Source organism: Eschrichtius robustus, chromosome 3 (assembly GCF_028021215.1).
Source record: "Eschrichtius robustus isolate mEscRob2 chromosome 3, mEscRob2.pri, whole genome shotgun sequence".
NCBI lineage: Eukaryota > Metazoa > Chordata > Mammalia > Artiodactyla > Eschrichtiidae > Eschrichtius > Eschrichtius robustus.
In genome coordinates this window covers 165,877,953-165,898,464 of record NC_090826.1, presented here as the reverse complement: position 1 = coordinate 165,898,464, position 20,512 = coordinate 165,877,953, and the positions used below count along the sequence as shown (strand labels likewise).

Sequence of the window (20,512 nt, the reverse complement as noted above, 5' to 3'; positions counted from 1 at the left end):
CAATGAGAAGGCCGCACACCACAATGAAGAGTAGCCCCTGCTCACCGCAACCAGAGAAAAGCCCACACGCAGCAACAAAAACCCAACACAGCAAAAAATAAAATAAATAAAAATTTAAAAGAAAAGATGTTAAAAAAATAAATAGTAAAAATTAAATTAACCATCATGTCCACTAACTGGAGTTATCTTTAGTAAAGAAATAACCTTCACTATTTAATTTTACTTTGCACCTGAAGAGGAAATGTTATGTGGTGAATAGAGAGACTGAGAAAAAATCAGATGTTTCTTACTCCCCAGAGGTTTCACTGGGTGAACTCAGGAAACTCATCTGACTGCTCTGTGTATCTGCTTCTGAATGGCTGAAGAACTACACTACAACTGTTGTTCGAATTTATCTTTGTACCGCAGGGTTTGGTCAAAGTTCATGTGGTGAAATCCTTTGAGATTTTTTGAATGAAAGGTGTTGTACCTTATTAATTAAAATGTCAGGGGTCATTGGGCAACTGAATTACGATTCTAGGTTAAATAAATTAACTAAATTTATTTTAATAACTCAGCTGTCTGCCTAACTCACCTACCTAAGAACACATTTTTTAAAAGTAAAAAATAAAATAAGCCCAAAAGTCTCTACACAGCTAACGTCTGTGAATTTATCTCATAAAACCCTAGACTCCTTTTTTTATCCATTAATTAATTTATTCATTCATTTAACAGATATTTACTGAGAATCTACTAGATGCCAGGCACTAATCTAGGCACTGAGAACAAGAAGAGGGTAAGATAGACAATTCTTCATCCCAGAGAACTTAGATTCTAGTGGGACCATAGAGGCAGAGAATAATACATTTAATTACATGAAAATGGAAATGCTTCTAAAGGACAAAAGATGTCACCAGCAAAATGACAATGCTAGGAGAAGATACTTGCAATGCACATAACCAAAAAGGATTAGTATCTGGAATATATAGAAACCCTTCCTAATCAAAAAGAAAAAGACAGACAACCCAATAGAAGAATGAGCAAATGATATAGAAAAAGAAAGCCAAATAGTCAATAAACATGAAGAGATTTTCAGCATAATTTATAACAACAGAACCCTAGACTCTTTTTGTTTTAAAAAGGATTCTAAGGGAATTCCCTGGTGGTCCAGTGGTTAGGACTCGGCACTTTCACTGCCGTGGGCCTGGGTTCAATCCCTGGTCGGGGAATTACGATCCAGCGAGCCACGTGGCGTCACCAAAAATTAAAAAAATAAAAATAAAAAGAATTCTAAGGAGGGTGGTGGTCTGCTACGGAAAATTAGTAAATTAATATGAAGTAAATTCTATGAAATGGGGAGGCAAGAATGAAGAGCGAAATGGGGGCTGCAAGAGTCTGGTGTGGGAACAAGAATGAGAAGTAATAGTTGCTGGCTAGAGTGATATAAAAGACAAAACTAATGCCAGGGAAGATTTGGAGATTTTGTGATGGGTCAAACAGCGTGACACACCACTGTAGACCCTAGAGATCTTCCTATATCACAGCAGAGTGGAAGCCTTGAAGGAAAGACTCAGTTATGTGGAGTGTACCCTAGTTAAGATGACAAGGTGGCATGATACACATTTTAGAAAAGATCTACCCAAAAGGTAGAATTTTGAAAACTCATGAGAATATAGGTTAAACTCTAGCAATAAAGAAAACTCAGCTATCCAGAACAGCATGTTTCCTGAAAGCTCCAGATAGTGAAAGTCTTAGCTGTTTAGGCTCTCCCCACAAATAACTTTTGTCTTCTAACATATTTCAAATAGAGGGTAAGACAGACTGCTTTGTATACAAATAAACAACTTTCTCCTTGTTACTATAATATGACAGTGATTTCAACACATAACTTCTCTTTTAATTACCCAGTGCCTTGAAAGACAATCTGTGCCACTCTGGGTAAGAAGATAAGGTTGGAAATGATACAAAAATTCTCTCATTTTCCATAAAAATAGTAGAGGGCTTTCCTTTGAATATTTACTAAAAATCTACAACCCATGTATCTGGGCTAAAGGATTCATAAAGGATATAAAATGCATATTTCTCCTGTAATCACTGGTGAAATCCTCTGGACCTTGGAAGAAGGAGAGGAGTAATGCATATTATGTGCTGCTATTAGGAGATGCAAAAAACTCATATACGGTCTTCAGGTATTAGTGTTAAATTAGAGCAGTGTTTCCCAAAGTGTGTTCCATGAAACGCTAGGTTCTTACAATGCACTATTATAAAAGAATTCCATTTTCAAATAAATTTGGGAACACTCACATACCGTATGCTGGCTCCTAGAGATTCACAAAGTTCATTAACATGATAAAAGCCCTGAGAAATTCTGTTATCTTTGTTTAATCCAATATTTCACAAACTTATTTGACTATGGAACTTCTTTTCTAGATACACCTATTAGCTTGCCCTAGGATTAGTATTTTAAAAAGGCTGAGGCTGAAGTATGGTTAACTGTGGGGTTTCTTTTTTTCCCCCCCAGTTTTATTAAGATATAGTTGACCTACAGCACTGTATAAGTTTAAGGTGTACAGGACGATTTGTCTCACATATGTTGTGAAACAATTACCACAATAAGTTTAGTTAACATGCATCAACTCATAGAGGTACCAAAAAAAAGTTTTTTCCCTTGTGATGAGAACTCTTAGTTAGGATCTACTCTCTTAACAACTTTGAAATATACCACACAGCAGTGTTAACTACAGCTATCATGTTGTACATTACACCCCTAGTGCTCATTTACCTTGTAAGTAGAAATTTGAACATTTGACCACCTTCATCTAATTCTTCCACCCCACTCCCTGACCTCTGCTGACCACAAATCTGATCTCTTTTTCTGTGAGTACTTTTTTGTTTTGTTTTTTAGATTCCACATATAAGTGAGATCATACAGTATTTGTCTTTCTCTGTCTGACTTATTTCACTTAGCATAATTCCCTCAAGATCCATCCATGTTGTTGTAAATGGCAGGATTTCCTTCTCTTTCATGGCTGAATGATATTCCATTGTATGTATTCTACAACTTCTTTATCCATTTATCTGCTGATGGACATTTAGGTTGTTCACATGTCTTGGCTATTGTAAATAATGCTGCTATGAACATGGGGATGCAGTTATCTCTTCGACATAGTGTTTCTGTTTCCTTCAGATATATTCCCAGGAGTGGGATTGCTGGATCATGTGGTACTTCTATTTTTAATTTTTTGAGGAACCTCCGTACTGTTTTCCATGATGGCTGTACCAATTTACAATCCCACCAACAGTGCACAAAATTTCCCTTTTCCCCACATCCTCATCCGCATTTGTTTTCCCTTGTCTTTTTGATTATAGCCTTTCTAATAGGTGTGAGGTGATATCTCATTGTGGTTTTGATTTGCATTTCCCTTATGATTAGTGATGTTGAGCCCTTCTCATGTACCTGTTGGCCATTCATATATCTTCTTTGGAAAAATGTCTGTTCAGATCCTTTGCCCATTTCTGAATTAGATTATTTGGGATTTTTTTTTTTTTTTTTTTTTGCTATTGAGTTGTATGAGTTCTTGGATATTAACCTATGGGGATTCTAAATAAAAAAAACCAGAGACGCTGACCACAAAGGCAATTCCTCAGGGTATTTTAGAGCTCAGTTCATTTTAATTCGTAAAAACAAACACATTTTTTCCCTCCACACACTATCAAAATCCGCTTTACCATGTATATTTTTTCTAAATTGTTAGGACCTATGCTGGCGAGCTAAGTCTTCTTTCTGCCTCTTGTGGGATAAGGTAATAAGTGAACACAATGACATTCCTTGTCCTCTTCATGCCCACATGCAGAGTCAATAAACACAAAGGAATTTACTATGTCAAGATGAGCCTCCGTTACCTTCATAGTTCATATTGGAGATTTAGAGACCTGCAGTGTGAGTGAATTGTTCAATTCAATTTAACAACCGCTTATTGCTTACCTCTTAAGTGCAGGAGAAGAGAAGGGAGAGAGAGGGGACTGGACAGAGAGATACCAAAATAAAAAAGTTAAGGGCCTACTCTCCTGACGCTCTAAAACCATAATAAATGAAAAATCGTTCTTAAAACAGCTCAGACCAAAAGATGCTATAATAGGCATTCTAACAGACAGATACGAACTACATCCTATAGGCATATAGGGAAGAGAGAGAGAAAGGCAAAGAATTTGGGTTTTGAATGGCTATGCTTTGTATAGGCTGGTTAGGTAAACACACACACACACATACACACATGCACACGATAGAAAGGCACAGAAGAAGAGAGCACAGGGTTCAGGAGTGCAAGAAGTCTGAGTTACTGCAAAAGCATGCAAGGTGGGGGAAGAGCGTGGAAACCACAGAAGAGAATGGCTGGAGGGGTGGATAGGGCTTTTAACTCCAGGCTGAGAAATCCAGACCTCAATCTGCAAGGAAGGAGGGAGAGACCACAGCAGGTTTCGAACAGAAGAGACATGATCAGATCTATATTTCAGAAAAATAAATCTGGGGAGAGATCAGAGGCGTAAGCAATCACAAGAGCCACACTTTAGTGAGTAGCTCTCCCTACTGATAGCTGATTCCACAGCATCAAGACCTACCAGTAGGTCCTACATTAGGCTGTTGCCAAGGTCAAAGGGAATGAAGGCCTGCAGGCAGTGACAGCGAAAAGAAGAGAATAGGTGGGAGACACTGAGGAAGCAGAATGGCTAGCTGGTTCCCTGCCTATTCACCATGACGTGGCATCCTCACAGAGAAATCACAGAGAAACCACCATCTAGAAGAGAGATGATCATGGGGGAAGAAACAGGAAGACATTTGGTGAATCTTGAGCATCTTCTTCCTGCCTCAAGATGGCTGTTGAGTGCTGAGCAGGGAAACTCAGGGACTCGTTTCTGTTGTGTCTTATCTTCAATGCACTTCTTGCCAGATCCCTTTTCTTTGCCTTTCGTTTTACATATCTGGGTTCCGTGTGCAGCCTGTCAATGTCTGTGTTATGAATGCATAATGATATTCTGTTATTATCTGCATGAATCTGGAAAATGCTTGTGTGTTTGCATCATATTGTGTTGGCCAAAAAGTTCGTTTGTTTTTTTTCCATAAGATGGCTCTAATAGTAGTTAATTGTCTTCAACTTCATTCAAAACAATTTTGCTAGATTGTATTATGAAAGCTGTCCTATCAGCATGCATTTAAAAAAAAACTTGTCAAAACTGGTGAATTTTTGTGTAGCCATTTTAATATTGAAGATGGAAGGAAAAGAAGCAACATTTTTGGCTTATGATGCTTTATTATTTCAAGAACGGTAAAAATGCAACCAAAACGCAAAAAAAGATTTGTGCAGTGTACAGAGAAGGTGCTGTGACTGATCGAACGTGTCCAAAGCGGTTTGTGAAGTTTCGTGCTAGAGATTTCTGGCTGGACGATGCTCCAGGGTCAGGTAGACCAGTTGAAGTTGATAGCGATCAAATGGAGAACAATCAATGTTACACCACATGGGAGATAGCCGACAGATGCAAAATATCCAAATCAACCGTTGGAAATCATTTGCACGCACTTGGCTATGTTTATTGCTTTGATGTTTGGGTTCCACATAAGTTAAGAGGAAAAAAAACCTTCTTGACCATACTTCCGCATGCGATTCTCTACTGAAACATAATGAAAACGGTCCGTTTTTAAAACAAATTGTGATGGAGGATGAAAAGTGGATACTGTACAATAATGCGGAACGGAAGAGATCGTGGGGCAAGTGAAATGAACCACCACCAATCACACCAAAGGCCGGTCTTCATCTAAAGAAGGTGATGTTGTATATATGGTGGGATTGGAAGGGAGTCCTCTATTATGAGCTCCTTCTGGAAAACCAATCGATTAATTCCAACAAGTACTGCTCCCAATTAGACCAACTGAAAGCAGCACTCGACAAAAAGCGTCCAGAATTAGTCAACAGAAAACATAATCTTCCATCAGAATAACGCAAGACCGCATGTTTTTTTGCTGGCCACGAAAAAACTGTTACAGCTTGGCTGGGAAGTTCTGACTCATCCACTGTATTCACCAGACATTGCACCTTCGGATTTCCATTTATTTCAGTCTTTACAGAATTCTCTTAACGGAAAAAATTTCAATTCCCTGGAAGACTGTAAAAGGCACCTGGAACAGTTCTTTGCTCAAAAAGATAAAAAGTTTTGGGAAGATGGAATTATGAAGTTGCCTGAAAAATGGCAGAAGGTAGTGGAACAAAAGGGTGAATATGTTGTTCAATGAAGTTGTTGGTGAAATGCAAAATATGTCTTTTATTTTTACTTAAAAACCGAAGGAGGGACTTCCCTAGTGGCGCAGTGGTTAAGAATCTGCCTGCCAATGCAGGGGACATGGGTTCAAGCCTTGGTCCAGGAAGATCCCACATGCCGCAGAGCAACTAAGCCCGTGCACCACAACTACTGAGCCCGTGCTCCGCAACAAGAGAAGCCACCGCAATGAGAAGCCCGCGCACCGCAACGAAGAGTAGCCCTCGCTCGCCCCAACTAGAGAAAGCCCGCGCGCAGCAATGAGAACCCAACGCAGCCAAAAATAAATAAATAAATAAACAAAAAACGAAGGAAACTTTTAGCCAACCGAATACATCTGCATAAGTAGAAAACCCCAATGAAAATGGCTGGATGCCTAGCATATTCATGGAATACAGATATAGATAAAGACGTTAGGCCTGAACCTGTTACCCTGAGTTACATTCCTTTGTGTGATTGTTGTAATGTTGGATATATACCTTGTTTGTGCATTGAAATTGTTGTTTGCTGTCCGTGAGGCAAGAGGTGCTATAATTTTGACACTATCTAGGACTTATTTTAGGGTAAAAGTGGCTTCCTGGAAATACCACTACCTTTTCTTTGAAATCAAATCAATGTCCAAATCCTTCACACCTCTCCCAGCCCCTCCTCCCCTGATGCTAACACCTTGTTTCAGCTGTCATGGTCTCTGGCCTGGGTGGGCTCTCAGCCACCATCCTCAGTCCCTCCACCCACACTCCAGAGTGATCTCCCTGAAACCAAATTTAATGATGTCACTCCCTGTTCAAAACTCTTCAGTGGCACCCTGGGGCTTCTAGGCAAAAGTTCAAGCACCCACCGGCCTCTGCCTAATGCTGCATCATGATCTCATCTAACCTTCCCCATTGGGCTCTATGCTTCAGCCATGCTGGCTACTTATGTTTCTCTATATTTACCTTATTATTCACACCTACACGTTTTTGTTCAATTGCATCTTTCAAGCTTCTCCTATGCCTACCTTTCCTCAATATTCCCTGCCTTTTCTGGTGGGATGGACCATCTCTTCCCTGGTGCCCTACTGGACCCTACGACAATTCTAACAGAGCCAAGGACTCTCATTGCCCTATCATCTCCTTGTCTTCCCCAACACACTGTAGTCTCCCTAAGGACAGGGCTGCATCTTATTTATTTTTGTACTTGTAGCTTCTAGCACTGTGTCTGATGGATAGTTGGTGCTCAACAAATATTTGAGGAAGGAATGTTTTTGTTTTTGTTTTTAACATCTTTATTGGAGTATAATTGCTTTACAATGGTGTGTTAGTTTCTGATTTATAACAAAGTGAATCAGCCATACATATACATACATCCCCATATCTCCTCCATCCCGAGTCTCCCTCCCTCCCACCCTCCCTATCCCACCCCTCCAGGCGGTCACAAAGCACCAAGTTGATCTCCCTGGGCTATGCGGCTGCTTCCCACTAGCTATCTATTTTACTTTTGGTAGTGTATATATGCCCATGCCACTCTCTCACTTTGTCCCAGCTTACCCTTCCCCCTCCCCGTATCCCCAAGCCCATTCTCTAGTAGGTCTATGTCTTTATTCCCGTCTTGCCCCTAGGTTCTTCATGACCACTTTTTGTTTTGTTTTTTTAGATTCCATATATATGTGTTAGCATACGGTATTTGTTTTTCTCTTTCTGACTTACTTCACTCTGTATGACAGACTCTAGGTCCATCCACCTCACTACAAATAACTCAATTTCGTTTCTTTTTATGGCTGAGTAATATTCCATTGTATATATGTGCCACATCTTCTTTATCCATTCATCTGTCGATGAACACTTAGGTTGCTTCCATGTCCTGGCTATTGTAAGTACGGCTGCAATGAACATTGTGGTACATGACTCTTTTTGAATTATGGTTTTCTCAGGGTATATGTCCAGTAGTGGGATTGCTGGGTCGTATGGTAGTTCTATTTTTAGTTTTTAAAGAAACCTCCATACTGTTCTCCATAGTGGCTGTATCAATTTACATTCCCACCAACAGTGCAAGAGGGTTCCCTTTTCTCCACACCCTCTCCAGCATTTATTGTTTGTAGATTTTTCAATGATGGCCATTCTGACAAGTGTGAGATGATATCTCATTGTAGTTTTGATTTGCATTTCTCTAATGATTAATGATGTTGAGCATTCTTTCATGTGTTTGTTGGCAATCTGTATATCTTCTTCGAAGAAATGTCTATTTAGGTCTTCTGCCCATTTTTGGATTGGGTTGTTTGGTTTTTTGATATTGAGCTGCATGAGCTGCTTGTAAGTTTTGGAGATTAATCCTTTGTCAGTTGCTTCATTTGCAAATATTTTCTCCCATTCTGAGGGCTGTCTTTTGGTCTTGTTTATGGTTTCCTTTGCTGTGCAAAAGCTTTTAAGTTTCATTAGGTCCCATTTGTTTATTTTTGTTTTTATTTCCATTTCTCTAGGAGGTGGGTCAAAAAGGATCTTGCTGTGATTTATGTCATAGAGTGCTCTGCCTATGTTTTCCTCTAAGAGTTTGATAGTGCCTGGCCTTACATTTAGGTCTTTAATCCATTTTGAGTTTATTTTTGTGTGTGGTGTTGGGGAGTGTTCTAATTTCATTCTTTTACATGTAGCTGTCCAGTTTTCCCAGCACCACTTATTGAAGAGGCTGTCTTTTCTCCACTGTATATTCTTGCCTCCTTTATCAAAGATAAGGTGACCATATGTGCATGGGTTTATCTCTGGGCTTTCTATCCTGTTCCATTGATCTATATTTCTGCTTTTGTGCCAGTACCATACTGTCTTGGTTACTGTAGCTTTGTAGTATAGTCTGATATCAGGGAGCCTGATTCCTCCAGTTCTGTTTTTCTTTCTCAAGATTGCTTTGGCTACTCGGGGTCTTTTGTATTTCCATACAAATTGTGAAATTTTTTGTTCTAGTTCTAGTTCTGTGAAAAATGCCAGTGGTAGTTTGATAGGGATTGCATTGAATCTGTAGATTGCTTTGGGTAGTATAGTCATTTTCACAGTGTTGATTCTTCCAATCCAAGAACATGGTATATCTCTCCATCTGTTTGTATCATCTTTAATTTCTTGAGGAAGGAATGTTTATTAATTTTTATTACCTTCTTTGGAAACTTTATTTTTAGGAATTTCAAATTTTTACGTTGGGGTAGGCATAATATCCCATTTGTTTTAATACAGACGATTTTAAGCTTTTTCTCCCAACACTATTTCCAGCGTGTAAAGACTCTGATGTTTATATTCCAAGTGGGAGTGAGAGAGCAATCAGGAAGCAAGAGGCGAACACCTGGTTAAGCAGAGCCACATCCAGTGAAGAGGGCGATTTGGCTACAGTAAGACTATTGCAATTTGGAGGAAACAATGGGTCTCTTTAAGACTATGAAGTCAGCTGCAGTTTTATTTATATTCATATCTAATCTCAAATTATAAAATGTTTATCATGGGGGTGGGGTTTAAAACAGCAGAATAATCTTTAGTCCTGGAAATTGTTTGCCTAAAATCTATAGGCAAACAAATGTTCTTACTTTGTATGTAGTCAAATTTATCAGTTTTTCCTTTCTGGTTAAATGCTTTTTGTGTCTTAAGACGTCTTTTCCAACTCCAGGTTCTAAAAGATTCACCTGCATTTTCTAATTAGAGTTTTTACGTGTATTTTTATACATAAGATCTTAATCCATTTAATGTTAATTTTTACTTATAGTCTGAGGTAGGGATTCAACTTAATCCTTTTTCATACGGATAATAATGTTATCCAACTCCATTTATTGAGTAGTCTCTCCTTTCCCCACTAGTCTTAAATGTCACCTCTGACACACAGAAACATTTCATATCATCCCATTCTATTCCGTTGGTCAATTTGTCTATCCCTGGGCCAGCACTACACTGCTTTCATTACTATAGCTTCACAATAGTTTTTGCTATCTACAGCATAAGTTTCTCCTTGCTGATCTTCTTTCACAAGTATCCTATCTGCTCTTCACTGTAACAAAAAACTCCATAGCAACTCAAATGCCAATCAAAAGGAGAATAGCTGGATAAGCTCTATTTTATTCCCACAATGGAATGTGATTCAGCAGTTACAACAAATGAACTACAGCTTCATGTAACAATATGGTTGAATCTTAGCAATATATGAAGTGAAAAAACTAAATTCCAAAAAATTACATTTATTATAAGACCCTTTTTATATAATCAAAAAAGACCAGAATAAAAATGTACTTTGTAAAAATACATAGAGATGAAATAAAATGATATGAAAAGACAAGCAAATAAATGAGAACACAGGATTCAGGATGACAGGTTCCTTGAGGTAGAGGAAGGCATGTGTCTCTTGGGGGTGGGTTTATGGGTGCTTGTTACATGAATAAACATAACTAAATAAAAGAGAGACTTGCTTGAATAATGAGGATATGTTTAATCCAATTCTGAGATTTAAAAGATGAAATGAAATAAAAGATATAGGGGCTTCCCTGGTGGCGCAGTGGTTAAGAATCCGCCTGCCAATGCAGAGGACACAGGTTTGAGCCCTGGTCCAGGAAGATCCCGCATGCCGCGGAGCAACTAAACCTGTGCGCCACAACTACTGGGCCTGCGCTCTAGAGCCCAGGAGCCACAACTACTGAGCCCACTTGCCACAACTACTGAGCCCACGTGCTGCGACTACTGAAGCCCAAGCGCCTAGAGCCCGTGCTCCGCAACAAGAGAAGCCACTGGAAGGAGAAGCCAGCGCACTGCAACGAAGAGTAGCCCCGCTCGCCACAACTAGAGAAAGTCCGCGCACAGCAACGACGACCAAAAGCGGCCAAAAATAAATAAATAAAATAAATAAGTCAAATAAATAAATAAATAAAAGATATAGAAATGGGCTTTGAGAAGGTACTTTGAGTTCTAAATGTTCCAAGTCCAAAGATTTTTGCTGCTGCACTTCAGTGTAATCTAAAGAGCTACTCAGAAACTGCCTGACAAAGATATTGTAAAGACTAGCAGATGAGTGTGATCAAAAATTACACTGCTATTTATTCCACACTCTTTTATTTAATCTGCATGGATTGTGTACTCTGGTGGGTAATAAAGGGTTTCCTGCCCAGCATCCTTGCCTTCTTCAACAGCCCCAAACTTGTCTTCAGCATCCCCACTGTGGAGCAGCGGGAGTTTGGGAGGAGTTGGACGCCCCCTCATTCCCGGCCAGGCTCTGACTGACCGGGGTGATCCCACCCCCCTGCCTCAGTTATCCCTTATGGGTTGAGGGATGAGTATCTGATGTAAACTGGCCTCACCAGAATGAAGTTAAAGACTTTCATTTGCTGTTTAGGGAAATGCATTCTCCCCCCCAGACTTGAACTGAGAAGTCTGTAGCCCAGCCTGTTGCCACTGGCTGTACTGAGAACAGAGGTGACACCTCAGAAACCAGAGCTGAGGGAATCCCGGGACACAGAGCCTGAGCCCTGATGGAACCACCCATGAAGTCTGAATGTATTTCCTCAGGAATCTTAAGTTTCACGAGCAAGAAAGTCCTTCTACTTTGTAAGCCAACCTGAACTGGGTTTTTGAGTCCTTGTGACAGGAAAACCTCGTAACACCAAGATGCTCAGCCTAGGACGCCTCTCACTCGGCACGTCAGAGGGATACAGAAAATGAAACAGAACAAGTAAGCTGAGGTCCCTGGTACATTATAAAATCTGAGGAAAAATGTGATGAATACGATAAAAGTATAAAAACACAGCGCTGTGTGCCTGATGGGGGATCGAGAGGGGCTCTGGGAGGAGCGGCGATTGAGGCGCGCTCTGGAGAAAGAGGCGGCACAGGCAACCTCTGCGACGGATCGGGGCGAGGCCCAGGGAGGCTCTAAGGAGCAGAATGGCAGAACCAAAGCCGCAGGCGCAAGCAGGGGACTTTGATTTTACTCATGCTTTCATACCAGGCACTTATATGGATTATCTCTTTTAAGTCTTACTAGGTAGATACTATTATTACTGATTTTTTTTTTTTTCCTGCAGAAATCCTGGGGCACAAAGAAGTTTTTGTTTTGTTTTGTTTTGTTTTAAATATTTATTTATTTATTTATTTATTTGGTTGCCCTGGGTCTTAGTTGCGGCAGGTGGGCTCTTTAGTTGCGTCTCATGGGCTCCTTAGTTGTGGCATGTGAACTCTTAGTTGCAGCATGCATGTGGGATCTAGTTCCCTGACCAGGGATCGAACCCAAGCCCTCTGCATTGGGGGCACGAAGTCTTATCCACTGGGCCACCTGGGAAGTCCCTGTTTTGTTTGATATTTATTTATTTGGCTGCATCCGGTCTTAGGTGTGGCACGTGGGATCTTTGATGCGGCATGCGGGATCTTTTGTTGCAGCACGCAGGCTCTTCATTGTGGCGCGCCGGCTTCTCTCTAGTTGTGACACGTGGGCTCAGTAGTTGCAGCACGTGGGCTTAGTTGTCCCGAGGCATGTGGGATCTTAGTTCCCCGACTAGGGATCGAACCTGCGTCCCCTTCATTGGAAGGCGGATTCTTAACTACTGGACCACCAGGGAAGTCCCCCCCAAAGAGGTTAAATAACTCTCCGCCTCTCTAGTTAACGCAGAAGACAAGCAGTCTGATTCCCATGCCGAACCATCAGCCCATACTGCCGCAAGTTCAATAAGCAATTAACTTGTCTCCACACACGGTCAGTGTTGAAGGACTTCACTAGGTACCCGGTGGCAGGGTTATGAAGTCCAAGTAATGGACCTCCTCAAGAAGTCCCAGTTGGGGAATTCCCTGGTAGTCCAGTGGTTAGGACTCCCCGCTTCCACTGCTGGGGGCCTGGGTTCGATCCCTGGTCGGGGAGCTAAGATCCTGTAAGCCAAGTGGCACAGCCAAAAAAAAAAAAAAAAAAAAAAAAAAGAATTCTCAGATGGATTTGTCAAGGCAGAAAGATAAATAGGAAAAATGTCACCCACATGTAATAAATAAATACAGGTCGCTATGAATAGTCCTTATACTATGCCTTTCTTTGACAACTCAGAGCCCTCTGGGCACACCCCACCTTATCATCATTTATTCTGATAACAGCCCATGGAAGGTTACTGGGGACGTCTGTCCTTTCTTTGCGAGGCCCCAGGCCCTCAGCCCCTCTGATCGTATGTGGACTTCTCTACCAGGTGTTTCCTAACCAGGCGGTCCTCCCGCAGATTTCTTCCCTCAGCTTGCCCAGGCTGCTTCTGAATCATACAGGAAAGCTCTTTGCCTAGCAGCCTCCTGGGCTGGTACTGGCAGGAGTGCCTCTCTCTGAGCAGAATCTTGGCTCCATCATGAGATGAAAGACGGGTAGGAAGAGAATGCTCTTCCCTTACATCGTCAGCCCTCTCTTGGTTAATAGAGCAAAATAAGGTAATCTTAAATTTTCACACGAAGAAACTGAGTTGCAAAGAAAGGAGAAAAATGGCTATTTATACAAATGTTAATCACTCTCAAGGCAGACAATAAAGCATCCCTCCCCACCCCAATTTTCTGCCTCTATAAATATGTTTTTCCTATAGACCAGTGGTCCTCATACTTTAGCACCATCAGGTCAGTTTGTTAAAACAGATTGCTGGGCCCCATCCCTAGGGTTTCCCATTCTGTAGGTCTGGGGTGAGGCCTGAGAGTTTGCATTTCTAGTAAGTTCCCAGGCGATGCTGTGGCTGCCAGATTGTTGGGAGCCACACTTAGAGGACACGTTACAGACTGTGGGTCTGTAACTGTGGCAAATCCTTTGCTCCCTTTACCTTGAAACAGTCTGAAAGAAGGCATAGAAAAATTAGTGTTCGGACTGTATTATCTGTAAGGTTTCTTCCAGAATCAGATCCTATGATGAGGACAGACAGTCATCAACTTACTGGGAGATTTGTGTACCAAAGGTAATAAGCCAGCTGTGTACACCTCAGGAAACATTTTCCTATAACAGTAATGTAGGGAGGAAGCATCATTAAGTTATCGTTCGTTTACATTCGACCATGAGAGAGATGCTTCTTTCACAGAAGCATATCCTGGATTGGGCTCAAAGGGCAGTTAGAGACTGAGAATCCAGGCCTCCTCCACTGCTTATTTGTTTGTTTTCCTAAAGTCTGAGTCAGGAATCAAGGGCCACCCACATTGATGTCCCTGTGCAAGGGCAAATGTCAACAATGAGCCTTCGAGGCCAGAGGAAGTAGCCCTGAGATCTTGGTTACCTGATGGCAGATCCAGGTTCAGAACCAACACCTTCTAATTTAGGGTCTGGAGTGGAGTCTTTTTCTGTGATTTTTGTTATTGTTGTTTTAATTAAATTGCAGATTTTCTTGGCACACAAGTCATAGCAGGCTGAGGACTTCTAATCTCATGCATTAGTTTAACCAAAGTTGCCCCTTGCCAACCAGGAAATGGTTTGACCTGATCTTGCTGCTAAGAAAGGAATAAGCATCTGGTATGGAACATGACCCTGGCTCTTTGTACACTGGTTTTTTTATTCCTGGAAATACAGACCAGGAGTGGCTTTATGATCATACCACTATAAACCCTGTCTGGTCAAGCTTGACTGGGCTAGCCTTTTTTTTTTTTTTTTTCCCTCTTTCTTTCTTTCCCGCTGGCAGGTGAGGACATTTGACTTTTCCCAACACATCTGAGGCATGCTCTGACAGTATCTTGTTTTGATTTACTGTTTAATTATAACTGTATCCACATCTGCCTGGGCCTGTAAAAGAACTGGAGCTCTTTTCTTTTCATCTATAATAGGCAGTCATAGTTACGGATTCAGAGAAAATATTTTTTTATGGTGAATGAATTATTAACCATAAACCAAAGTGGTACCAAGCTAAGTCAGCCTAAACAAGGATGCAGGAATAAAGCAAAGAAAAAAGAGAGAGGAAAGTTCTTACCAAGGAAAATGAGGGCTAGAGAAAACCTGAGTTGAGATGTTGATGCAACATTCTCTAGCTTGGGTCACAAGCAGATTTTCAATTGGTAAACAAGAGACCTCTTGAGATATTCTATAAGAGAGACAGAGAGAGGATGCTTCCTGAAGAGCAGAACTCAGACATATATATACTCAGAACAAAAATGCCTTTGAACTGTAATAACACAAATATGGAGGTTCTAATCCAGGTACCTGCAGGCACAATCCTGTTATCGCTGAGAGTGATAACAACAAAGGGGATGATATCAGAAGTGAAGCATAGAACCAGCTCTAGAGTCCAACATCCCTGCGGGAGGATGAAAAGGAGCATTCCAGTTTCAGTTTTGCTCAGGAAGCCAAGAGTTTGTTATGTTGAGATTTTCAACACATCCAGTCTTAAAGTTTGTGTTCCCTGAAAACCCCAAGCGCTGTTGGGAAGTCACCTCTTAGCCACTATCAGAGGAGTAGCCCTCGACCCTCTTCCCAGCCTGAGAAAACCTGAGGGGTGCTATGAAATTTGGTACGAGGCTTTGAAAGAGTTCCAGGGATCATCATCATCATTTCAACTCTTTTAAAGTCCCTTTCAGATGAACATCTCAAAGTCCTGTATAAACATTAATTATTCCCATAACACTGCTCGGAGGTAAACAGGTATTAGGATTCAGTTGCCTTTCACTGATGCTTCTACATCTGTAGACTTCAGGTTCCATCCCATTATTTACTTTAGCAAAAAAGTATCCCCCTCCCCCATTTTTTAGGGTAAACGAACTTGCCAAAGTCTGTAAGCTGTACAAAGAATTTCTGTATAGGGACTTCCCTGGTGGCGCAGTGGTTGAGAATCCGCCTGCAAATGCAGTGGACAGGGGTTCGAGCCCTGTTCCGGGCAGATCCCACATGCCACGGAGCAACTAAGCCTGTGTGCCACAACTACTGAGCCTGTATGCTGCAACTACTGAAGCCCGCACGCCTAGAGCCCATGCTCTGCAACAAGAGAAGCCACTGCAATGAGAAGCCCATGCACCGCAACGAAGTGTAGCCCCTGCTTGCCACAACTAGAGAAAGCTCATGCACAGCAAGGAAGACCCAACACAGCCAAAAAAAAAAAAAAGTTCTGTATAAAACACAGCCCCTGCCCTTATGGAGTTTACAGTCTATTGGAGATAAGATGCATGCATATAACCAATAATAATTTAAAAATTATTACAAGACAGGATATGATTAGTGTAAAATGAGAGGTTTTCAGCGGGAGAGATCAACATGGATGCTGGTAGCCCAGGAGAGCTTCATGGAGGAGGAGGTATTTGGACAGAACTCAGTGTGTAAGTGTATGTGTGTAAGTCCAGAAGTGCATCCCAGAAGGGGATGATAGCATGGGCAAAGGTACTGAGGTAGGAATATGACTGATTTGTTTAGAAGTCAGGTAGCCTGATATTTTTAGAATCGGGAGAAGAGTGAAAGATAAGATTGGAAAGCTAAGTAGATTGGGATCAAACAGTGAAAATCTTAATACTAAATTCTTAAGATTTTGACACTCAGCATATTCTACAATAAATTAAATAGGATCAGAAACTGGCCGAAGTGAATAGTTGAAGTTCATACTTGACATGAAATAAAAAAGGAATGGAATTGGTGACAGAAAAAATGAAGCAGGGGACTTCCCTGGCGGTCCAGTGGCTAAGGCTCTGAGCTCCCGGAGCAGAGAACTAGATCCCACATGCCGCAATGAAGATCCCACATGCCGCAATGAAGACTCGGTGCAGCCAAATAAATAAATAAGTAAATAAAAAGAAGAAGCAAGATAGTTTAGAAGAGATGGTTTAGCTAGAGTGGTGGTTCTCAAAGTGTGGTCCGTGGACCAGCAGCAACAGTATCAAATGGGAGCTTTTTAGAAATGCAAATTCTTGGGCCCCTGCAAAGACCTATTGAATCAGAAACTCTGGGGCGGGGGGACCCAGCAATGTGAGTTGTAACCAGCCTTCCAGGCTCTGATGCATACTCGTTTGAGAGCTAGTAAACTAGAAAAAAATTCCTTTAACAGTCTCAAATATGGCAGAACTCTCTCCATCTAATTCATGCTCTGCATATGCAAAAAATAAACTGTTAAACCAAATATTTTAACGTTCTTTAAAGTAAGTTTTATTATGTAAACTTTCTAACTCACACAAAAGTGGACAGAGTAGAACAATAAACCTTCATATTTCCATCACTCAGATTCAACAATTAGCAAGATTTTGCTGTACTATCCCTTCTCTCTTTTTCTCTGAATTATTATTATTATTTTTTATAAATTTATTTATTTATTTATTTATTTATTTATTTATTTATTTATTTATTTATTTTTGGCTGTGTTGGGTCTTCGTTTCTGTGCGAGGGCTTTCTCTAGTTGTGGCAAGTGGGGGCCACTCTTCATCGCGGTGCGCGGGCCTCTCACTATCGCAGCCTCTCTTGTTGCGGAGCACAGGCTCCAGACGCGCAGGCTCTGTAGTTGTGGCTCACGGGCCTAGTTGCTCCGCGGCATGTGGGATCTTCCCAGACCAGGGCTCGAACCCGTGTCCCCTGCATTGGCAGGCAGATTCTCAACCACTGCGCCACCAGGGAAACCCCCTGAATTATTTTTTTAATCCTAGAAGTTATTTCAACTCACTGCTACATATTTCAGTGTGCCTCTCTTAAATATATGTATGTTCTCACATGACCATAATGTCAATATGACACCTAGCAGAAAGAACTGTACTTCTTTGGTTTCTCCTAATACCCAGACTATAATCAGATTTCTCTGGTTGTTGAAATAGTCTATTTAATTCTGTTGTAACTGGCTATCTTCTGTATTATGATACCCACCTACCACAATAAACTTTAGAGGGAAACTGACTAAGAGGGAAAGTACTTTAGACATCTTCCTTTGTAAAATATCTCTAAGAATGCATATTTCTTTTTTTTTTTTTTAATTTTGTCATTTCTATTTTTTAAAATTTTTATTTATTTATTTATTTATTTATGGCTGTGTTGGGTCTTCGTTTCTGTGCGAGGGCTTTCTCTAGTTGCGGCAAGCGGGGGCCACTCTTCATCGCGGTGCGCGGGCCTCTCACTATCGCGGCCTGTCTTGTTGCGGAGCACAGGCTCCAGATGCGCAAGCTCAGTAATTGTGGCTCACGGGCCCAGTTGCTCCGCGGCATGTAGGATCCTCCCAGACCAGGCCTCAAACCCGTGTCTCCTGCATTGGCAGGCAGATTCTCAACCACTGCGCCACCAGGGAAGCCCCATATTTCTTTTAGATACAGATGTTTGTAAGTACTAGAGGGGAGTTCCTTAGTATCTGTGGATTGGATATTATTACAGTACCTGTGAAATGAGTTTCCATTTTGGATGCTGTGACATCACACTAGTTGTCAGAAAATGTAATTAACCAAGATGAATCTTAGTTGGCTTAAGTACAGTTTCCTGCCATACATCTATCTGCTCCACTCTCTGTAGAGTCAGAAGTATGAAATGTTATTGAAATGTGTGGTGTTTCCTGACACTGCTTTGGAAATACCTGTGCTGTATGAGTATTAAAATATATAGTAAAATATTCTCAGTACCTTCAAAATATTCTTAGTTCTCTTAATTTCTAGAGTTAGAAGTAATAATAATTGTGCACACTTACACAGTGCTTTTAAGCACTTTACCTATATTAACTCTTAATTTTTTAAAAAAGCCATTAAGGAAGTGCTCAAATGATGCCAAAACAACAGGATAAAAAGGAGACAAATGAAATCATAAGAAGACAGTTGACCAAATGTTTAGGTAATGAGAAATGGAATTTTTAACTTTAATTCTCTCGTCATTTTTTTCTGATTATATATATATTCTGTTATATATGGCCCATCATTTATAAAATCTTGATATTTATAAAGTAATTAATTTAATTAGCATATGCTCAAGACATGCACATACTGTATGTGTACTTTATACTCTTGCAACTATAATTTAAATTGGATGATGCAATAGAGACAAAGACGTAGAGAACAAACATATGGATACCAAGAGGGAAAGGGAGGGGTAGAATGAATTGGGAGATTGATATTGACATATAAAAACTATTGATACTCTGTATAAAATAGATAACTAATGAGAACCTACTGTATGGCACAGGGAACTCTACTCAATGCTCTGTGGTGACCTAAATGGGAAGGAAATCCAAAACAGAGGGGACATATGTATACATATAGCTGATTCACTTTGCTGTACAGTAGAAACTAACACAACATTGTAAAGCAACTATACTCCAAAAAAATGTTTTTTAAAAAATAAAATAAATAAAAAATAATAAACTGGATGATGCAACAAAATACAAAGAGTAAATCTGGGTCAAAATTGAATTGTACCACCCCTTAAAATTCAACACAGATGACAGATTTTAATTATTTCATTTTCTTTCTTAACCTTTGTTTGTGGGAGAATTCTATCCCTCTGTCTTGTTCTCATCACCTCTTCTTCTGCCTGCTTCTTCCTTGCTTCTCCCTAGGCCATTTCACAAATGTGTTATTTTATGGCACTTTATTCAGACTGATTTGTAAGTTTGGAAATACTGTAAACAAGTTGATAAAGTGTCGATTGTATTGAAGATAAGAACAATTCCAAAAATAGTTGTCTGCCTCTCTGTGTTTTTGTTCTCCCAATAACGAAGCTCACTGTCTTTAATTATAGTTTGAGGCACTGTTGAAATATTTAATCTCTGAGTAATGACTGGATTTTAGTTTCCTAATTGGCATCTGCGTGTTTAGCAAATCTGTGCCAAAGCCCGAATCTGAGAATGAGCACACAATACAAGACATGGACTATATGTAAAACATTTCTGATATCTGCCACCTTAGCTCCAGGGCAACAGTGCTATAACCAAAAAGGGAAAGATAAATATCGTACAGTTTATGATTTCACATTTCTGAATCACTAACCAACAGCCTGCTAAGGTTTATATGTCAAACCCAAAATCCATGTGTGATCAGCACATGAAGTGTAGTGTAACTGTAGCCTCAAAGAAGCCCTTGGGGCTTGGGAACATGTCTTGCTTGCTCTCAAACGGTATTTCAGGTACCTGGGAGTAGTTCCCAGGAGATAAGGTCCCACCCACAACTGGGTGACTTACTGAAAGCCTTCTGAAACCAGCTTGAAAGGACTTAAAGAATAGGTTAGGTGGAGAAGTGATCACCTTGAACTCTGTGCACCAAAATGTCTTTGTGTTTTCCTAGGAGGAGAAAAATCCACAGAATTGACTTGGGCATCTTCCTCCAATTATTGTTAGCGTCTTACTGTTTGAAACAAGATGGCCGACTCATCA

General features: G+C 40.6%; 1 non-coding gene across 1 annotated transcript; it reads left to right on the top strand.

Moving 5' to 3' along the window:
• Nucleotides 1-1,135: 1,135 nt before the first annotated feature.
• Nucleotides 1,136-1,208, top strand: TRNAE-UUC (transfer RNA glutamic acid (anticodon UUC)). Its single transcript has one exon. It is a non-coding gene; the product is annotated as a tRNA-Glu (tRNA).
• The last annotated feature ends 19,304 nt before the right edge of the window (nt 1,209-20,512 follow it).